Source organism: Palaemon carinicauda, chromosome 12 (assembly GCF_036898095.1).
Source record: "Palaemon carinicauda isolate YSFRI2023 chromosome 12, ASM3689809v2, whole genome shotgun sequence".
In the NCBI taxonomy this organism is placed as follows: domain Eukaryota; kingdom Metazoa; phylum Arthropoda; class Malacostraca; order Decapoda; family Palaemonidae; genus Palaemon; species Palaemon carinicauda.
The window spans coordinates 145,143,599-145,165,583 of record NC_090736.1 but is presented as its reverse complement, the minus strand read 5'-3'; the positions used below and the strand labels follow the sequence as shown (position 1 = coordinate 145,165,583).

At 44.1% G+C, this 21,985-nt stretch overlaps 1 long non-coding RNA gene across 2 annotated transcripts in view; it reads left to right on the top strand.

Moving 5' to 3' along the window:
- The first annotated feature begins 3,202 nt into the window (after positions 1–3,202).
- Positions 3,203–21,985, top strand: part of LOC137650677 (uncharacterized) — a 191,049-nt gene continuing 172,266 nt past the window's right edge. For both annotated transcript variants that reach the window (XR_011046045.1, XR_011046044.1), the window contains exon 1: positions 3,203–3,621. This is a non-coding gene — a long non-coding RNA (uncharacterized lncRNA). The remainder of the gene's footprint in view (positions 3,622–21,985) is intronic.

Genomic DNA, 21,985 nt, shown 5'->3' with positions numbered 1-21,985 from the left:
TACTGGGCTATTTTCCCTGCTGGTGCGCCTGGGCTTATAGCATTTTGCTTTTCCAACTAGGGTTGTAGCTTAGAAAGTAATAATAATAATAATAATAATAATAATAATAATAATAATAATAATAATAATAATAATAATAATAATAATAAATAATAATTCTTAACATATTTCCCTTCATGAAAATATATCTTATGCTTTTAATATACATATATGAAGATTTGGAATATATTTCACCGCAATACTAAAAGTTTTACCTCTCTTTCATATGGAGCAATGCTGTAAGCAGAGAGTGCCCCGCTTTCCATTCTGGCTTTTCAAGAAGAGCTGAAGCATCAGACTCGCACGGATGCATCTTCAACTAGAAAGGGCACTCAGTAGAGCGAAGACCTCCGCCGTGGCAGCTTATTTCTCGACCTTGACCTTAACATGTATCAATTGGCGTGGAATTTCATACACTCAAATATGAACCAAGTTTGAAGTCTCTGTGACAACGATGTCCAAACTTATGGCTGATTACGGAATTGGACACTTGCTTGACCGTGACCTTGACCTTATACCTTGACCTTCCAAAATTTAATCATTTCCAGCTTTTTACATATCAGTTAATCCCTGCAAGTTTCATTACTCTACGATTAGAATAGAGCCCAGGAAGCTGTTCACAAACAAACAAACACACAAACAGGGGCTACAACATAACCTCCATCCAACTTCGTTGGCGGAGGTAAATATCCATCAAAAGCCCTTACCCATTGTGAATCATCTGTTTTATGTCATTGTTATATGATCAACTTGTCATGTTTGTTATCTGTAATAAGAAAGGAGAAGATCGTCCTCCGACTCAGCATCAGCCAATCGTCTAGAGAGAGAGAATCCCGTGGGGAGTATCCATTACAAAAGTGAAATCAACCAATCATAAAGAACAGCTTCAAGGAAGAAGAATTTTATTTTATTTTTATTGAAAATGGATTTATACATTCTACTTGTATAGCAATGTAGCATTTGTAACGTATTCGTAACCAAATTAATTGAACATGAATGCAATTGTATTTTTTTATTTCTTAATTTGGCATCTACATAGACAGTCTTGTGTACCTGAGAATTATTACATTCAAATCATTAGGGATTATGTACATCAGTAGGTATACTTTTTCATTGTATATTATGCAAATCTTTTCAGTGATCATTGAAAATAAATCCATGATTATGCAATTTATATTTGAAAATAAGGTACTTAGTTAAGTGCATTGTTTTCTTTACCAAAGTGGTGTCTTCCAACTCTGATGAAATTGCCTAAAATATCTTAAGCAGAATTATGTTAGTTTCTTGTTAAGATTGTGTTATTGAAACTGTTGGTTACGTTAGTGGACCACCAAATTATTTGGTGTTTGTTTTTGAAGGCCAATGAATTTGTATTTCATTGGAAGAGAAAGATTAAATTCACTTAGAAGAATGTCAACACCCTAATCCTTCAGTGTTCAATATTATCTGAAGTCCCTTTAGATTTAAGAAACCTTTTATAATTAAAAGTTGTATACAAGAAATAATTTATTCTTATTACTTCAAAATTAAAATTACGTAATTATTTTTTTTCTATTTTATTAGATGTTTTTTGCTTTTTGTATTTTTATGGAAAACAAAAATGTTTTGGATATTGTCTTTTATTTGTTATCCTTATATTTTTATATAAATGATATTTACATATTTTTACACTCCTTTGCCATGTAAAAAGTATTCTCAACAGCCCATATATTTAAAGATAGATATAAAAGTGAATTCTATTTTATTCTTGAAGCAGTCAAATAGATATACTCTTATGTAGTGAGTATTTTTGGGAGGGAATTATTAGAATAAAAGTTATAATCAATCTCTATTCTACTTAGTAGTTCTGTATTACGCACCGAGTTGAATTAATTACTAAGGAAAAATTATAAGTAATATTATGACAATATATTTATATAGAAAATTATGGAAAATATAATTAGCAGATATCTTTAAAATTTAGGCAGTCGAAGTGATTTTATGAATATATATATATATATATATATATATATATATATATATATATATATATATATATATATATATATATATATATATATATATATATATATATATATATATATATATATATATATATATATATATATATATATATATATATATATATATATATATATATATATATATATATATATATATATATATATATATATATATATATATATATATATATATATATATATATATATATATATATATATATATATATATATATATATATATATATATATATATATATATATATATATATATATATATATATATATATATATATATATATATATATATATATATATGTTGCTATTTTCCAGTATTCTTTACGGGAAGACCCATGCACAATGACGTCATAGTTAGATCTTGTTATGACGTCACTAAAATTAACGAGTAAAGCTATTGTTTTTATTAATTAATATTTACTAAATAAATAGCACAAGTCAGAATTTCAATTATGTTGATTTATATTTATAATATTATAAATAGAAAAATCTGAATTAAGCACGGACATAAGAAATATTATTAAGAATTTTTGGAAATAATTATGGCAATACAAAGTATCCCGAGACATAATGATGAGTCGTCAATGTATCTTATTGCAGGCATTAACATTTAGAATTGAAAATTATTTTATTCTTAAATTTATTTAATAGATTATAAAACTTTCAAGCAATCATTATTTTGGCTCAGCTTTATTTTTATAAGACTTTAAATGATCACACACAAGTAGTCTTCTTTGTAAACAATACATAATTGCTTTGTTCCTTAATCTATAAAAGCCAACTGAAATCAGTTGTAACATTGTAGTTTTTGGAGAATTGCTCACACGTGGAAAAGTTTATGTTGCAACTTATTACTATTTATATAAATTTTATACTAGATGCATATAGAATATCATAAATAAGAATCGTAATGACAATAAATAAAAGACACAGCATGACGTTTATCTGTGTGAACGTAGCCACGTTTTAAAGAAATTTAATCGCTCTAGCATACTGTTCTATATACTGTACCTTGCTGCTGATTAGCTACCGATCTTCCTTTGTTTAAATATCAATCATTGGAGTTGATGATAACTTGAAACCAGTAATGAGATTCCGTCCATAAAAATCTTACCATGCAAAAGAAAATAATCATATAATGATTGCATTTCAAAAGGAATAAAATGTTTCAGATATAGTGAGTAGGAAGGACGCTCTCAACAAGTGGCGATCTCAGCATCATATATTATGGCGTGTAATATTCATATTAGTCTAGAAACCATACGTTCAAAATCAGAAAACAGTGTTTTCTTGCTAATACTAAAAGTTTGGCCAATTATTTTACGAAAACACATTATTTTTAAAAATGTTAGACCGTCCGAGTCTCAGCTGACGCTTTCATAAAAATTATTGGAACACGAGACGTCAATGAAATCGTACAGTACATTTATTTATCTTGCGAAAATTATCATACTATTGTGTCAACATTAATTAATTTATGATAGACTATCAACGCAGTGCAAAAGTGCCAAGAAATTCCATCTCAACCAAGGAGAAACATAGACTTTTAAGTAATATCCATAAGGTATCTCAATATCATTAGGTGTTATTTTGGGGGTATCATTTATGGAGTTATAAGAAATCGTTGCTTATTGATTTCCATTGAAGTCAATAAGTCATGTTGCTATTGTAATTATAAGGAATTATAACAATCTTGAAGGAATTATTTTACTGAAATATCTTCTATACTCTAAAACGTAATCAACCTCCTAGATTTCCCACCTAACCTAACCTAGGACTTGTTTCATTATATACTGGAAGTGTTACTCCCCCTTAGACCTCTGTGTCCTTAGCTTACCCGAATTAAATCACAACCCTTAGTTTAATATTTGAAATTTGTTTCTTATATATCCTAGTTTGAGCCATCCTTAAAACTTGTAAATTAGGTTCCCGTGTTTGTTAACACCATCACAATCGTTTAAAACACCTATAAAACCTGTAATGCTTCTTAACCCTCCAAAAAGAAAATGGTCACTTGGGTTAAGTTTTAGATTCAACCAAATTGGGAAATGTATTATATTAATATATTTTCCTAGTAAAGCACGTGATAACAAAACACTTCTTCTCAATACATTATTGTCGCTAATGCATACTTACAGAGAAAAAAAATATTTCAGGAATTGAAGGTCTTGACTTTTTCTAAGTTTAGTGTTTATCTTTCCATGGGCACGCAAGGTAGCTCTTGTTCGTTTGTATGTCTGTTTTCATCTTACTTGGCTCCGCCCCATTGCGCAATGTGACAATATTTACTTGAATGCGCATTTGCTCCTCCCACTAATGTCGCTCCTCCAATCAAAATACTACTGGGTTCTTTTCAAGGGTTATTATTGGACGATTCATTGGTCTCTCAGTCTTGTTTCAAGGATCTGTTTTTCGTGCAATATAACATTGTAAACGATAGTATTCTGTTTTTTTCCCTATTTCATTATGGGAGAAACCCGTGATTGTCGTTTGTTTTCGGTTTTCAAAAGTTGCGGTTTCTATATTTTCATCACACGTCATTTAACTGTCATGGATCCTCCGGTACGGTTGTGTGAAATATGTCGTTATTCCTATTTTGATGTGATCGGCCGATTTCATGGGAATTATAATGGAACTCCTGAAGTAGTGAATCGTTTTCTAAGGGAGCATTCCGTATTACCTTAAGTGTCCAGTGTGGTAAATGTGATTCGGCTTTACATTTTCGTGAGGATAGACATGTGTGGTATTGTACCAAATCTGTAAAGGAGGGTCAACCACAACCTTCCACATCTTCATCGTCATCTTCCGTTTAAGGTAAGAAGCGATTTAACAAAATATATATATTCAAATTTACCCCTGGTTAAAGGGGGGGTCGCAGGGGGGGCGAAGCCCCCCCCCCGGTAGGGGTACAGGGCCCCTAGGTTAGGTTAGGTGGGTTTGTTAGGTTCTGTGGTGCCCTGAAAATTACTGTGGCCTTAAGGGGGGGTCGCAGGGGGGGCGAAGCCCCCCCCGGTAGGGGTACAGGGCCCCTAGGTTAGGTTAGGTGGGTTTGTTAGGTTCTGTGGTGCCTTGAAAATTACTTTGGCCATAAGGGGGGGTCGCAGGGGGGGCGAAGCCCCCCCCGGTAGGGGTACAGGGCCCCTAGGTTAGGTTAGGTGGGTTTGTTAGGTTCTGTGGTGCCCTGAAAATTACTGTGGCTTTAAGGGGGGGTTGCGGGGGGGGCCCTACCCCCCTCCCCCCGGTAGGCCTAGTTAGGGGTATGGGGGAGGGGTGCTGGAACATTAATTATTCATTTATTGCAAATATCATTCAATGCCCCAACACCCTCCCCCCCCCCTTCCCCCACCCAAAACCCCGGTTCCCAAAGGGTGTCCCCCATAATTGGTGGGATGAACTAGGGTATACATAGTAAATCTCTAAATCGGTTGGTTTGCAGTCAAAATAAACGTTAAATTCATTGAAACCACACTATTTCTGATGCAACAAATATATTTTTATTGCATTTTTCGAAATTTGGCTGAAACTAAAAATTTACCGTCACTTGTTTAGAATGATCCAATTAAAGAAATCCTTACTGAATGAGTGTTCAAGGACTGTTTGAATTTGTCAAGTGATGTTGATTAAGATAGCATTTGTAGCTGTATAGGTAGGAGATTTGCTAATGAAAAGGGACGTGGGTAATTTTGTATTGTATTACAGGGTGAGATTTCGAACAGAAAATATATGTTTTCCTATAGTAAATAACGTGAATTAAACGAATTTGATGTTCATTTCAATCGGAAACAAACAGATCAACCAATTCGGCTAACTTTGAGTTGCACGGTGTCACTTCTCTTACGAATGTACTGCGAACGATAACATTAGCAACGTTACCAATAATACACAGTGTTACCAACGTTGACTGATGGTACACAGAGTTACCAACGGCACGCTGACATTACTAACGATAGTAATGATAGATATTTCCATACGTATTTTAAATAATTTCTCCATATAAGTTTTACTCAATATATAAAAAGTACAAAAAGGGCACAAAACCCAACAAACCCACCTAACCTAGCCTAGTAGTATGACAGGTCACAAAATAACATTTGATCTACATCGGACGATGGCAGCACTGGTTACTGTATTTTTTCATGACACAATCATTGCAACGGCGCCTCCAAAGTTTATCCAGATATACTGTTTTGTATTTTCCTCCGGTTATAATAATTTTAAGAAGGTAATGTATAGAGAAGAAAAGGCTTGATTTACGTTTATATATTGATTCCCCAGTATGTTTTCCCCACCCAAAACCCCGAGTTCCCACTGGGGGTCCCCCATTATCGGAGGATATAGATGTATATATATTTCTGAAACTATTCATTTGCGACGGGAACGAGTGTCATTTTCGAAGAGAGCGTAATTTTTTCTATAAGAAAAAGTAGTTGTTTTCCTAGGTTACATTGCCCTGTAATACACTACAATGAAACCGGGACATGATAGTGAATAAATCTCTGATTGAAGATTACAGATAGTTACCATTACTAATAGTTTAGAAAATAAATATAATGTAATTTTTGTGGAAAAGAAGATTTGAACACATTTTTTGTTGTTTTGCCATGATCGTAGAAGAGAAAATAATGAAATAGTTGAGCTTCAACAACCATTGGAGGAAGACCCAAAGAAAATAGTAGGATTATTTTTATTTAGGGAAATATAGAAAAGAAAAAAGTATTAAACATAATGTGGAGGTGAAGACAAAACAGTTTAAGTAATGATAATAATTATAAGATAATCTTTGGAGGTGCCGTAGCAAAGGTTATACTAAATTATACTAAAATAAAATGTTTTTCACTGTCAATTTTTTGTTTTGAAAAAATAGTTGATTTAGTTTTTATGTTAAAAGTTAAATACCAATGATAAGGTCAAATTCTGATCAAGGTTGAATACCAATATCAAAGTACACTCTAATTTATATTGTCCTCTGTCAATATAGTCAATTCTGACTAGAGTACAGGTTCGGCAGTAAGGGTTTTGTGACGACCTCAAAAAATTAACTCCAGAGCAAGTATATACTGCTGACTTGACTTTCATAAAAACCTGTTGTAAAAAGGCCTGTATTTAAATATAAATATTTTTGGTTAATAGACGCTGTAAGTAAGCATTTCAGTTTTGTAAACCAGAAGTTGTAGTTTGTTCCTACACAGATACAAATCATTTGCTCTTTACTATGGATATATTGTACTGTTTGTTCTTACACAGATGCAAATCATTTGCTTTTTACTATGGATATATTGTACTGGAAAATGAGCCAAAGATTTTGAATGTGAGGTAAACAACCTCCCACTATAGTCCATTTCTTTTAGCGATGCATATTTGCACAGACTCGCGGCGGTGCCCTTTTAGCTCGGAAAAGTTTTCTGATCGCTGATTGGTTAGAATTATCTTGTCCAACCAATCAGCGATCCGGAAACTTTTCCGAGCTAAAAGGGCACTGCTGCGAGTCGGTGCAAATATGCATCGCTAAAAGAAATGGACTATAGTTAGCACGGGTTAGATCAACCACTCTGCTCACACACTCAGCTAGACTGTATCCACTTTTGATCGTGGCTCAGTAGAGTGCAGACTCGCTGTCTCTTGCCTGTTAACCCTTCACTAAAATTGGTAGTAAACTGACCTTTTCTTCTCTTTTCAGGTTTATTTGGTGTTTGAGGACTTAAGATGTGGGTTTGTCCTGGCATTGAAGGGTGCTCATGTCAGTGCAGGAGACATCCTCACTCCTTTTGTTCTGGGTGCAAACGACACTCTTGCACTCAGGCGTTTCTTTGCATAGTGTCGGGAATGGCCATCCTCCCAGTGGGAGCGATACGGTAGGCGACGCAAAGAGTCTAAAAGGGGTTCTTCTTACTCCGGTGTCTCTTCCGCCTCCGCTGACTTTGTTCATTCAGTCTCTTCCAGAGGACGAACGAGTAAGTGTGATGTTCCTTTGACCCCGGACAACCCGCTGGTTCGGTGGACCCTGTCACTTACTTGGGGATTTTAGGTTCCCACTCCAAGTAATCGCTGTTGGAGGTACAGTACTGAAGTTAGAGGCACATCGGAAGCGCACATCTGCCTCCACAAGGGTTGGCCATGGCTTCCCTCTCCCCAGAACCTATGGAGTGGTGTCCCTCCGAAGTGTCTCGTGCCCTTACTAGAAGCATCCTCTTCAACTTCCTGCCTACCTGAGAAGTTACCGACTGGGTCTCCTCGAAGTCCTGGCCAGGCTTGCGATCCCCTGGGGATAAGCATGTCAGTGGACTTCGGTCTGCCAATTGAGCTTTTTCAGCATGGTTGGAGCACTCAACGAACTGAGTTCCCTCGGCAGGAGAAATGCGTGCACGCTGTTCCTCCATCCTATGAAGACGGTCGCGCTTCTAACCAACGCGAAAGGGATTCTTCTCTTAAGGGCGTTTGACTTGTCCATGCAACACTCTAGCTCTACTGAGGTACCTGATGGTAATGCTCATCAACCGCTTGCGGTCACTGCAACGATCCCTGATAAATCTGGTGAGGCATAACCTTTGGGGTTACTACCTCGGGGCCCTACTCCCAATGGGATAGAGTCAGGTGGTTCTTATGTTTAAGGGTGATGGCAGGCCGCATTCACAGACGAGCACCCTCAGCCTTGCTCGTTTCCATCCGAGCTCGCACCTCCTCCCGAAAGGTCATACAGTTTCGAGCATACCTGTCCGCAGGCAGAAGCCAAACCCTCTTCATGGAATTTTGTTTGTGTTCTACGATCGCTGAAAGGAGCTCCATACAAAACATTGCATCAGGTATCAGGTACCTGACTGAAAACTGTCTTCCTGCTTACTTTGGCCTCAGCCAAGAGAGTAAGCGAACTTCATGGTCTTTCTTACGACATCTCCCATTCAAAGTGATGGGAACAGGTACTGCTTGGCATAATGCCCGAGTTTATCACCAAGACTCAAAATCCGAGTGATCCTAGATTCGGGTCCTCCCGGATTGAAAGTCTCTGTAACATAACTGATGACCAAGATCAAGTGCAACTGTGCCCAATGAGGGTTTTGAGGTATTACCTCTGAACTTTGAGACCTCATCCTCGAGTGATCAGATTGTTCGTCAGCAAGGGGAAGGTTAAAAGAAGAATTGCTACGAACACAATTTCAGTGTGAATTCGCGAGGTCATAAACCAGGTTTTGAATCCTGATTCTTCTCCGCAATCACAGAAACCTAGAGCTCACAACGTTAGGGGCATTAGCACGTCCCTTGTATTCAAGAAAAACTACTCTGTAGTGCTGGTCCTTCAAGCGGGCGTGTAGAAGTGTGAGACGACCTTCACCACCGACTACCTGCAAGACGTAGCTCACAGGAACATGGAGACGTTCTCCATCAGAACTGTGGTGACTGCACAGCAAGTGGTTTAAATACCTCGAGCTCCTTGATGGACAAGTAGCAGATGATAGAGGGCAGAGGTTACCAAGGATTAAGTTTGGGGTGAATGATAAGAGTGAATGGCTCCTCCTTTTTTTCGTTTTCCACTCTCTTGGGTCACAGAACCTACGGTACTCTGCAACCTGGTCCTGTATATGCACATATATTTATTATGTCCCCATATCCTCTTGCGAGGTGGGAGTTGGGTAACGTCTATGGTTTGGTCAAAGAAATCCTAGGACTTCTGAGAATTCTTACCGAGACAAGTTACATTGCTGGTATCACAATCACACAGATTGCTTAGGCCACTAACGCATGCAAATGCATGAAAATTTAGCGAGGTGACAGGGTGATTCCTCTTTAAGTTTGCATAGCTCAGAGGAATGCCACTGGTTAAAGACCAGCTTATTGGTTAGGACTTCCACCCACCTTAGCATTAGTCTTCCCTCATAAAGAGCGAAAGGGTTTGTATTAGTGACAGAACAAATGACAAATTTGAGAATGATTTGTATTTTTTCTTACCGATACAAACCTTAAGCTTTTTACTGTTTACAAATTTGTCCCACCATCACCTATCCCCTTGCAAGTCCTGACTGCAATCAAAAGTGATGAGAGAACACGGGTGTGTGTGTGAGCAAGGTAGCCGGTACTAACCCTTTATCCCCCACTAAAAGTCTTACGGCTACTCTTCTAGCTATGCCGAAATTATATTTCCTAATTTAGAGTTCAAGGTTTGTATCGTTAAAATAAGTACAAATTATTCTTAAATTTGTCATTTGTTCCGTAACTGGAATACAAAACACGCTATTTAAAGTGGGTAATTACTTTCGTGTAGCTGAAAGGATGAGCCATAAAAATTTAACGAGGGATTATTACCCCACCGCCAGTTAGCGGGGGGTAGGGAGGGTAGTTAGCTACCCTCCCCCCTCACAGACCTGTGTTGTAGCTCCACTTTTACTTTGGCTCAGGTGGTGATTGGACCTGTCCGCTTTCACCCTCGCCTCTTTGACAGCCATTAATCATTGCTTTTTCAATATTTAACTTAGCAGGTGATTATATAAGCTGCAGCTCTGCTGCTCGACAGAAAACTCTACGTTAAAAATCCGCCAGCGATCGCTATGCAGGTAGGGGGTGTACTTCAACAGCGCCATCTGTCGTGCAGGTACTCAGTACTCATTGTAAACAAAGAACTCAATTTTCTCTCTGTCGTGCCACCGGCAAGACCTACTAATTCGCTGTTGCTAACTGGATTGGTTTTCACAACTATTTGGTGAAGTACACGTTTCTAGTTTTGAGCTTTCGCTGTGCAGGCTTTCTCTTCAATAAATCCTTGCATTCTTTTTTTGATATCGGATTATTTGTTGACGACTTTGGATAGTTTTTGAATTCCCCTTTGACCAATTCAAAATGGCTGACCTTTCTCAAGTCCCTAAATTCAGGAAGTGTAATGCTAGGGACTGTTCAAGGCGTCTTCCGAAGGCCTCTATCGATCCTCACACCGTTTGTTCCAATTGTCGGGATAAAACCTGTCAATTGGAAGATCGATGTGAGGAATGCGTTGGGCTTTCGGAATTCGATTTTATTGTATTCCAGAAATATACACGTAGGCTAGAGAGAGATAGAGTCAGGAGAAGTTCATCTCGTTCCGTTGATTTTTCCTCTCCTCATGCCCCACAACCTATTCCTTCCCTTGTAGTGGTTGCTCCTAATCCCCCTTCTGGCACTCAGGAACCTTCGATGGCAGATATGATGCGTGCCATCCAAGCTCTGGGTGAGAGAGTCGAGTCCTTGGCTAGTGACCGTAACCAGCTCATGGCGGACGTCAAGGAGCTGAAGTGTAAGAGTGCAGTGGGAAGTGATAAAGTGAGTGATAGTGTTGTGGATAGTGTTGCGCTTGAGGGTTCGTCTGTTCGTGCCTGTCGTCCTCTTAGTCCGGGACCTCTTGCAAGCTCCCAAGTCCAGGGGAGAAGCAATGTCGTACGACCAAAGGGTTCGAGAGGCTTTAATCAGCGAACAGACGTTCCCTCCGTGGTTTCGGGCGTATCTACCCAAGATCGCCCCACCCACACAGAGACGAGAGAGCCCATTTATTCCTCGTCTGCGGAAGAGGTTTCTCGTAAGAAACCATGGACCAAGGTCTCACGACCTCTTAAGCGCAAGTCGGTCCCTTCCACGCAAGTCCAACGGCCCAGTTGTAGCCACTGGGTCAGTTCGGACTCGCTGCAGTCTTCCGATGACTGCTCACCTCCTAAGAGAGGCAAAGCGGTACCGCCTCAGGCAGTCACACCGTCTGTCGCCGCACCTGCTCCTGTAGACCCTAAGTGGTCTTTGCTGCAGACCATGCAGTATCAGTTAACGTCACTGATGCAGGACTTTCGTGCGGAGAAGGTTGCTGCTGCACCAACCTCTTGCCTACAACCAACCACGGTTGTGCGTCCTGTGGACGCTGAGGCGACCTTCTTGCGCACTCCAGCTGAGAGAGTCCCGCCACCCATGCGTTCCAGTGTACCCTGCCAGCCGCATGTTGACGTTCAGCGACGCACGGAACCTTCCGTTGACGTTCGCGAGGCACAACAACCGTCAAAGTTGTTTTGTTTTGACGCGGTGCGTCAACCTCCGCAACCCAGTGTGGTTGCCTCTGCTCGCCCTCATCAGACTAGACAGTCTGGAGTAGACGCTGTGCGTCCCCGCGCTGCTATGGTTGTTGCCAGCTCACAGACTGGGCAACAGTTCCATGACGTTGCGTCCGGTTCAGTCACGCGTGCACCCGTGCGACCGGACTCAGCTGACCAGCCGATACCTACTCCTTTGCCGCTTCCTCCTCAATTCTCGGATGATGGACTCTCTGATGATGACGATGCGGCTCACGTTGATGAACCACATTCGGACCTTGACGAGCCCAAGACCACGCAACCCTCTTTGGACTTTAGAAAAGTTCTTGCTCTGTTCAAAGAAATGTATCCGGACCAGTTTGTGTCTGTGGCTCCACGCTCTCCTCCGTCAGAGTTTGCTTTAGGTACGCAGTCATCCTCGCCTGCCTTTACGAAACTCGTCCTCGCACGCTCGTCCAAGAGAGCTTTACGAGTTTTAGGAGATTGGATGCAGTCCAAAAAGAGTCTAGGGAAGACAGCCTTTACGTTTCCCCCTGCTAAACTCTCTTCCAGATCGAGCGTCTGGTATGCCACGGGAGAAGTTCTCGGCTTGGGAGTTCCTGCCTCTGCCCAGGGCGACTTCTCAAGTCTTGTAGACTCTCCCCGCAGGCTAGCCATGAGACGCTCTAAGATATGCTGGTCACCTTCGGACCTAGACCATCTGTTGAAAGGAGTATTTAGAGCCTTCGAGGTCTTCAACTTTTTGGACTGGTGTCTGGGAGCTTTGAGCAGGAAGATCTCCCCTTCTGACAAGGAATCTTCCTTGCTCATCATGTCCTGCATGGACAAGGCCATACGTGACGGATCTAGTGAGCTTGCTGCTTCGTTCGTATCCGGGGTCCTCAAGAAGCGTGAGAACCTTTGCTCTTTCCTGTCAGCTGGAGTGACACCGTGTCAAAGATCAGAACTTCTGTTTGCTCCTCTCTCTAAGTGCCTTTTTCCAGAGGACTTGATTAAGGAGATTGCTGCTTCTTTGATTCAGAAGGACACCCATGACCTGGTTGCGTCCTCTGCACGCAAAGCCACCCCTTTGCCTACCTTGTCAAGACCCAGGATGGACACTCCAGCGTCCAGATTTATTCCGCCCTTTCGTGGCAGAGCCTCCAACAGAGGAGGTGCTCGTGCCGAAGGGAGACGTGGAAAGAAGAAAGGAACCAAGTCCTTTAAAGGCAGAGTCTGACTGCCACCTTCTTCGGACAGCAGTGGGAGCCAGACTCAAGAACTTCTGGCAGACCTGGGAGAAGAGAGGCGCAGATGCACAATCTGTGAAGTTGCTCAGAGAGGGGTACAAGATCCCGTTTGTACGAAAACCCCCTCTAGCAACGTCTCCCATCGATCTCTCTCCCAGGTACAGAGAGGAAGACAAGAGACGAGCATTGAAACAGGAGGTGTCTCTCTTGCTAGAAAAGGGAGCGGTAGTCAAAGTCCTGGACCATCAAACCCCGGGCTTCTACAACCGTCTCTTCTTAGTGGTAAAGAAGACAGGAGGGTGGAGGCCGGTGCTAGACGTCAGTGCGCTGAATGTCTTTGTCACAAAGCAGACGTTTGCCATGGAGACCACAAAGTCCGTTCTAGCAGCGGTCAGAAAGGAAGACTGGATGGTCTCTTTAGACCTAAGGGACGCATACTTTCACGTCCCCATCCACCCAGACTCCCAACCTTTTCTAAGATTCGTTTACGAAAAGGTTGTCTACCAGTTTCAAGCCCTGTGCTTTGGCCTAAGCACAGCTCCTCTTGTGTTTACGAGGCTGATGAGGAATATAGCCAAATTCCTTCATTTAGCGGACATCAGAGCCTCCCTCTATTTGGACGACTGGCTTCTAAGAGCTTCTTCCAGTCGTCGCTGTCTGAAGGATCTAAAGTGGACTCTAGATATGACCAAGGAATTGGGTCTCCTGGTCAATATGGAAAAGTCTCAACTGGTCCCATCCCAAACTATTGTGTATTTAGGGATGGAGATTCACAGTCAAGCTTTTCGGGCTTTTCCGTCGGCCCCCAGAACAAGTCAAGCCCAGTTATGCATCCAGAACATGCTGAAGAAGGAACGATGTTCAGTCAGGCAGTGGATGAGTCTGATAGGGACACTATCATCCCTGGAACAGTTCGTATCGTTAGGAAGACTACACCTCCGTCCTCTTCAATATCACCTAGCTGTTTACTGGAAAAAGGACAAGACGCTAGAAGCGGTCTCGATCCCCATTTCCGAGAAGATGAAGTCTTCCCTGACTTGGTGGAAGGACAGTATCAGCCTCAGAGAGGGTCTGCCCCTGGCTGTTCAGACTCCCAACCACGTTCTCTTCTCGGACGCATCGGACACGGGCTGGGGCGCGACATTGGACGGTCGGGAATGCTCGGGAACTTGGAACTCGAGTCAAAAAACATTGCATATCAACTGCAAGGAGCTACTGGCAGTTCATCTGGCCTTGAAAAGCTTCAAGTCTCTCCTTCAAGGCAAAGTGGTGGAGGTGAACTCGGACAACACCACGGCTTTGGCGTACATCTCCAAGCAAGGAGGGACCCACTCTATGACGTTGTACGAGATCGCAAGGGACCTCCTCACCTGGTCAAAAGATCTAAACATTTCTCTAGTAACGAGGTTCATCCAAGGCAACTTGAATGTCATGGCAGATTGCCTCAGTCGGAAGGGACAAATCATTCCAACAGAATGGACCCTACACAAGGATGTGTGCAAGAGACTGTGGGCCACATGGGGCCAGCCTACCATAGATCTCTTCGCAACCTCGATGACCAAGAGGCTCCCAATATATTGCTCACCAATCCCGGACCCAGCAGCAGTTCATATAGATGCCTTTCTACTGGATTGGTCACATCTAGACCTTTATGCATTCCCCCCGTTCAAGATTGTCAACAAGGTACTGCAGAAGTTCGCCTCTCACGAAGGGACAAGGTTGACGTTAGTTGCTCCCCTCTGGCCTGCGAGAGAATGGTTCACCGAGGTACTTCGATGGCTAGTGGACGTTCCCAGAACTCTTCCTCTAAGGGTGGACCTTCTACGTCAGCCACACGTAAAGAAGGTACACCAAGGCCTCCACGCTCTTCGTCTGACTGCCTTCAGACTATCGAAAGACTCTCGAGAGCTAGAGGCTTTTCGAAGGAGGCAGCCAGGGCGATTGCTAGAGCAAGGAGGACATCCACTCTTAGAGTCTACCAGTCGAAGTGGGAAGTCTTCCGAAACTGGTGCAAGTCAGTATCAGTATCCTCGACCAGTACCTCTGTAACTCAAATAGCTGACTTCCTTTTATACCTGAGGAAAGAAAGATCTCTTTCAGCTCCCACTATCAAGGGTTACAGAAGCATGTTGGCATCAGTCTTCCGTCACAGAGGCTTAGATCTTTCCAACAACAAAGATCTACAGGACCTCCTTAAGTCTTTTGAGACCACGAAGGAGCGTCGTTTGGCTACACCTGGTTGGAATTTAGACGTGGTACTAAGATTCCTCATGTCAGAAAGGTTCGAGCCACTACAATCAGCCTCCTTTAAAGATCTCACTTTAAAGACACTTTTCCTGGTTTGCTTAGCCACAGCTAAAAGAGTCAGTGAGATTCACGCCTTCAGCAGGAACATCGGATTTTCATCTGAAACGGCTACATGTTCTTTACAACTTGGTTTTCTAGCCAAAAACGAGCTACCTTCTCGTCCTTGGCCGAAATCGTTCGATATTCCAAGCCTATCAAATATGGTTGGAAATGAACTAGAAAGAGTCTTATGCCCTGTTAGAGCTCTTAAGTTCTATTTAAGACGAACTAAACCTTTACGAGGACAGTCAGAAGCTTTATGGTGTTCTGTTAAGAAACCATCTTTGCCTATGTCAAAGAATGCCTTATCCTATTTTATCAGACTGTTAATACGAGAAGCTCATTCCCATCTGAATGAGGAAGACCAAGCTTTGCTGAAGGTAAGGACACATGAAGTTAGAGCTGTCGCAACTTCAGTGGCCTTTAAACAAAATAGATCTCTGCGAAGTATAATGGACGCAACCTATTGGAGAAGCAAGTCAGTGTTCGCGTCTTTTTATCTTAAAGATGTCCAGTCTCTTTACGAGAACTGCTACACCCTGGGACCATTCGTAGCAGCGAGTGCAGTAGTGGGTGAGGGCTCAACCACTACATTCCCCTAATTCCATAACCTTTTTGATCTTTCTTTTGAAATGTTTTTATTGTTGTTTTTGGGTTGTCCGGAAGGCTAAGAAGCCTTTCGCATCCTGGTTGATTTGGCGGGTGGTCAAATTCTTTTCTTGAGAAGCGCCTAGATTAGAGGTTTTGATGAGGTCCTGTAGTATGGGTTGCAACCCTTGATACTTCAGCTCCTAGGGGTCGCTCAGCATCCTAAGAGGATCGCGAGGCTCCGTAAGGAAAACGTACTTAAAAAGGCAGAGTAATTGTTCAAGTCGACTTCCTTACCAGGTACTTATTTATTTTATGTTTGTTATTTTGATAACTGCTAAAATGAAATAAAAAATCCTTAGCTCATAATAATGTAAACATTTATTGCTGGTCTCTACCCACCCCCCTGGGTGTGAATCAGCTTATATAATCACCGGCTAAGTTAAATATTGAAAAATGTTATTTTTATAATAAAATAAATTTTTGAATATACTTACCCGGTGATCATATATTAAAGGACCCTCCCTTCCTCCCCAATAGAGACGCAGTGGACCGAGGAGAAAATTGAGTTCTTTGTTTACAATGAGTACTGAGTACCTGCACGACAGATGGCGCTGTTGAAGTACACCCCCTACCTGCATAGCGATCGCTGGCGGATTTTTAACGTAGAGTTTTCTGTCGAGCAGCAGAGCTGCAGCTTATATAATCACCGGGTAAGTATATTCAAAAATTTATTTTATTATAAAAATAACATTTTTCTTTCTTTTTCTCGGAGTGTTGTGAAGTTGGCCTCTACAATGCGGAAGTGCCCTGGGTTACCTGACTGCCCTTGTGGGACCTTCATGTCTTCCATCGAGATGGATCCTCACACCTTATGCCCTTATTGTAGGGGTCAGCAGTGTGAAAGTGATAATGTTTGTATGGATTGTAGGGAGTGGCCTACCTCCCAGTGGGAGAGGTTTTCTCGGCGCCGGAAGAAGAAGTCCAAACGGGATATTTCTCCTTCAAAGGTTTCTTTGAAGAAGGAAAATCCTAAGGACTCTTCTTCCGTAGCCCAAACCTCCTCCGAAGCTGCCACTCGGTCGGCCTCTCACGAGAGGCCGTCGAGTGGTAGCGTAGGCCGTACTGTTGTTGACCGATCTCGGGGTTTGGGAGAGGGAGTTGCCTCCCATAGGGAGGCAGCTCCTCCTCCTCCCCCGGGGGAGGATTTAGTTATTTCTCCTGTTAATAATGATTTGTTCCGTAACCGAAATACAAACCACGCTATTTACATTGGGTTTACCTTTTAGCGTAGCTGAAATAGCGAGCCATTAGAATTTAACGAGGGTGTGTTACCCCCGCGCTAGTTAGCAGGGGGGTAGGGGAGTAGTAACTAGCTACCCCTCCCCCCCTCACACACCGGTGAATTGCTTCACTTTCACTTTTGGCTCGGACATGGACAGACGTCTCCGTCTTTGTCCTCGCTTGGCAGCCATTGTTTGTTTTGTCTTTACTTAATCACTTACTTTTCTTTTACTCAATATATATGTAAACATTTTCTCATGTTTATGTATATATTTGAGTATAGAAATCAGTAAGTTTCCTTTTCAGAGTTTGTGTGTGTGTGTGTGTGTAGTGTACGATATCGCCGTGGAGCCCTCGGCAGTTAGGCCACCATGGTGTAATTTCATGGGTTGCGATCGAGTTTGACTTCGGTCTTTCTCTCTCTCTCTCTCTCTCTTGAGGTCGTTCACCCTTTTACTAAGTTACTTTACTACGCCTTTATAGCTTCCTTCCCGTGTGGGGAGGTTGCTACGCCGTACGTTTTGTCTCAATTAGTTTATGAATCTAATTGTATTTGTTGATTTTTCAGCTTTGTTGAACGATTCCTTTCGGGGTTTTCGTTCTTTCTTTAGTGTTCATTCATTTTCAAATTACATAATTACATAGTTACATAATTATAATTGTTATTATTCTGTGTTGGTTACAGCTCTCCTTCCGTGAGTGTAAGTGGTTGTGGGGGCACGTGCCTGTTGTGTAATTCTTGTTCCTTTCCCTCGGGATTCCTCTTCGGAGCCTTCCCGGGGGAATGAATGTTAACTAATGATTTTTGTTTTATTTTTCACAGTTACTGATCTAGTTCGTTTCTGTAATGTGACAACGGAGTGAGCTGTCTTGTTGAGGCCTGGGGATTCGGCTGTTGCTGCCTCCCCTATAGATCTTCGTCAGGGGCGTGTCTCCTTCTCCTGGAAGTACTCCCGTGACGATTGACAGCTCTCCAGTTCATTTTAAAACACCCAGGAGGCTCGCCTCCTTGGGTGGGTAACTTTCCTTCCGAGGGAAGTTTTTACCGGTCCAGGCTTGAGTTTTTTCCCTTTGGGGGGTTCTTCTCTTGCCTTTTTTTTCATGCGACTATGCTCTTGGTGCTGAGCGGTCGCACCTGCAGTTACGCTCAAGGGGCTGGGCAACTGCAGGAGCCCCTCCTCGGAGGATTGCTCCTTTTAGGTCACTGGCTGACCCGTCTCTTCTACGAAGTGTTTCTCTTTCGTTCGCGAGAGAGTACACTCATAGAGACTCCTCTTCGGAGGACTCTTCTGCTGTTGTTGTTGTTGGCCGCCTTCGCCGTAAGGTTCACCATCCGCTACGTTGTAAGGGCCTCCCATCTCCCTATAAGGGTGCTAAGAGGTGCCTTTTTGAATCTCCGTATGCAGCCTACAACTCCTTCTTCTTGATCTTCCGCCCCTGGTGCAGATGGACAGCAGTCTGACCTCGTCTTCCGACGGGCAATGGTCTTCCCGACGGACAACGGTCTTCCGACGGACATCAGTCTCCCGACGGACAGACAACGGTTGTCCGACGGACATCAGTCTCCCGACGGACAACGGTCCCTTCGGGGCAAAGGGTTGCCTCCCACGGGGGTTCTTCCCTTGCGTGTCAGGGTTCCCCTGCGCGCCCTTCTGCAGTGTTCTCTCCTGCTCAGTGTTAGCGTCAGCGCTTTCCTGATCGCTAGCGCTCTCCTGTTCGCCAGCGCTCTCCTGTTCGTCAGAGCTCTCCTGATGATCATCTCTGCTGTTCCTGTTGGTTCCTGTTACGCGCCCTGTGTGCCCACGTTTGCCCTTGCGATCTGGAACTTCGGTTCAGATCTTGGTCAAGGACTCTTCTTCTCCGCACTGGCTTCCACGCGTTGCCTTCTGCTCGCCAGCAATCACCAGCTCGCCTGCAACCACGGACGCGTCAACGTTCGCCTGCTCGTCAGCAATCTCCTACGCATCAACGATCGCCATTGATCTGCACACGTGTCAGTTCCCTGTACACCATCAGTAGCGATCTAGCGCTCGCCTGCTGTGAACCACGATCTTCGGTAGCTGAGTCTTGCCGTAGATCTTCCTCCTGCTCGCCAGCGCTCAGCTTTACTTCTGTCCTTCTGTGTGCCAGCTTTCTTCAATCTCCAGCGCACATCTGCGCGCCCTTTTCTGCCACGCACCTTTGGGCGCCAACGGTTTTTCTGACCGTCTAGGATCGCCTGATTAACAGCTTGCTTCAGCGCTCACCCTCCTGATGCAGCTGCGCTCCTTCTGTTAGCGCGATGCGCGCTAACCATCACAATTCTCTTATGCGTTAGCGATCGCCTACGCGCCCGCGCGATTCTTCACCGGCGCGCTAGCGTTTTGTTAACGCTCCGTCGCTTGCCGACGCGCCATCGCTTGCCAACGCGCCGTCACTCGCCTACGCGCCATCGCTCGTCAACGCGCCATCACTCGTCAACTTGCCATCGCCTGCCTACGCGCCATTGGTTTCCCGACCGCCTGCGCTCACCCGCGTGCCTGCGCGTCCACACGCCCAGGTGCCCGCGTGACCGCACGCCCATGTGCCCGCGCTCCTACGCTCATGCGTGACCGCGCACATGCGCTCCAATGGTCGCCCGCGAACCAATGGTATTCCATTGCGCGGACCAACGGTGTTCCGTCGGGCGGACCGACGGTGTTCCGTCGCGCGGACCGACGGTGTACCGTCGCGCTAACCGACGGTGTTCCGTCGCGCGAACCGACGGTGTTCCGTCGCGCGAACCGACGGTGTCCCATCGCGCGAACCGACGGTGTTCCATCGCGCGAACGTCGGCTTGATTCCTGCAGTATCCATTGCTCGCCTACGGGTCATCGCTCACCGACCACCAACTCTCGCTCTTCCTACCATGCTCGCCCTCCTTCTGCGCTCCTTCGCGCACTTTCATTTGTGTTCCTGCGTGCCCGCGCATGGGCGCTTCCACGTTCGGCCACGCGCAAACCATTGATTTACCATCGCGCGAGCGCCAGGGCGATTGCGACAGCGATTCCCTTTGGGGTTTCGCAACATGGCCAGCCTGGCGAGTCTTCTGGAGCGTATTTCCAGAACACGGCCTCTCCCCGTAAACGCAGAGCATGGCACTTGCAAGAGCAGGAAGAATCTTCAGGGAGGTCTGAGCAACATTCTTCTTTCCAGAACCTGGGTTAGCCCTTCCCCGTCATTCCCTGGAAGGGTTTTGCCAGGGAGCTTTCCGTTCGAGATTTCTCCGTCGGCCAAGGGGTGACTGGTTTACCCCTTCCTCTTCTCCATCTCGTGAAAGGGGCTTACCAGGTCCTTTCCCTCCTCGGTTGCGACCCGAGATTTTATACAAGGAAGCTCCAGGAAGATCATGGGTACTTTCCTCCTCTCGGGCTCAAGCACCTTGGCTTTTCAACGCCAAGTTTTGATCTTGCGGGCAAGCTAGATGTTGGACCATCTGGACGCAATGACCGAGGGCTTCCTCTCGGGTGTCTCATCCGTGGATGTTGACAATCTTAGACACCCTTCCATCCTTGGGAAGAGCTTGTTTGTGCCCAAGGACAGAGACATAGACAGCGGTTGTGCGGAAGAAGTCAACTTCCGTTTTCACTCCTCCAAGGCGCTTTCTTCCAGACCCTGCAGGCCTCCAGCGCCTCTTTCTTTCAGCCTCGTTCGGCCTAAGTTATCGGACCGGCTACGACAACTAAGACAAGGTGTCCAATAGTAGTCCCCTCCTGTCAGGAACAGGTAGCACGGGAGGCTCTCCCGGGGGGGCATAATCCTAGAGGGAGCGGCAGAGTTCACGAACTCTAGGATTGGCAACTGTCCCTTGCAGGTCTCACGCTGGGAGGATGCCTAAGGTTACTCATCCGGATAACAGCTTCCCGATGCCGATTCCTGCACGATCTCCGTGATCAGCCAAGGATATCGCGCCTGCCGTCTCTGTCGGTGAATTCAGTGTCACTGAACCTCTATGCCATGGGGTCGGCAAGAGTTTTGCCCGTTTGGGCAAAATGATCCATGCCTTAGGAGAGGGTCCTCCATAGGATCGTCGACGGCTTCACCCCCCGGCTTCTTCAGTCGATCCTTTCTCGTAGGAAAGCATCTGAAACGGGAATTCCGTAGTCGACCTCTCAGCTCTGATCAAGTTTATCGAACAAACTTCGTCCAGCGTGGAACAGCAGAATCGATCAGACTGGTAACGAGGCGACAGGACTCTTTAGGCCCTGGATTGAAAGGACGGGTACTTTCAGGTTCCATTCCATCCATTTTCCAGGAAGCTCTTGGAATTCAGCCTAGACTACAGGTGTTCCTGCTTAAGATGCAGTGTGGCGATCCCGCCGTGGCATCGCAGGTTTTTCCCAAGAGAACTCTTCCTGCTTTCCTCATGGCCGCTCAGGAGCAGGCTTCCTCCTCCTTCGCCTTTTGGAGGTCTGGTCAACTCCGGTAGGCT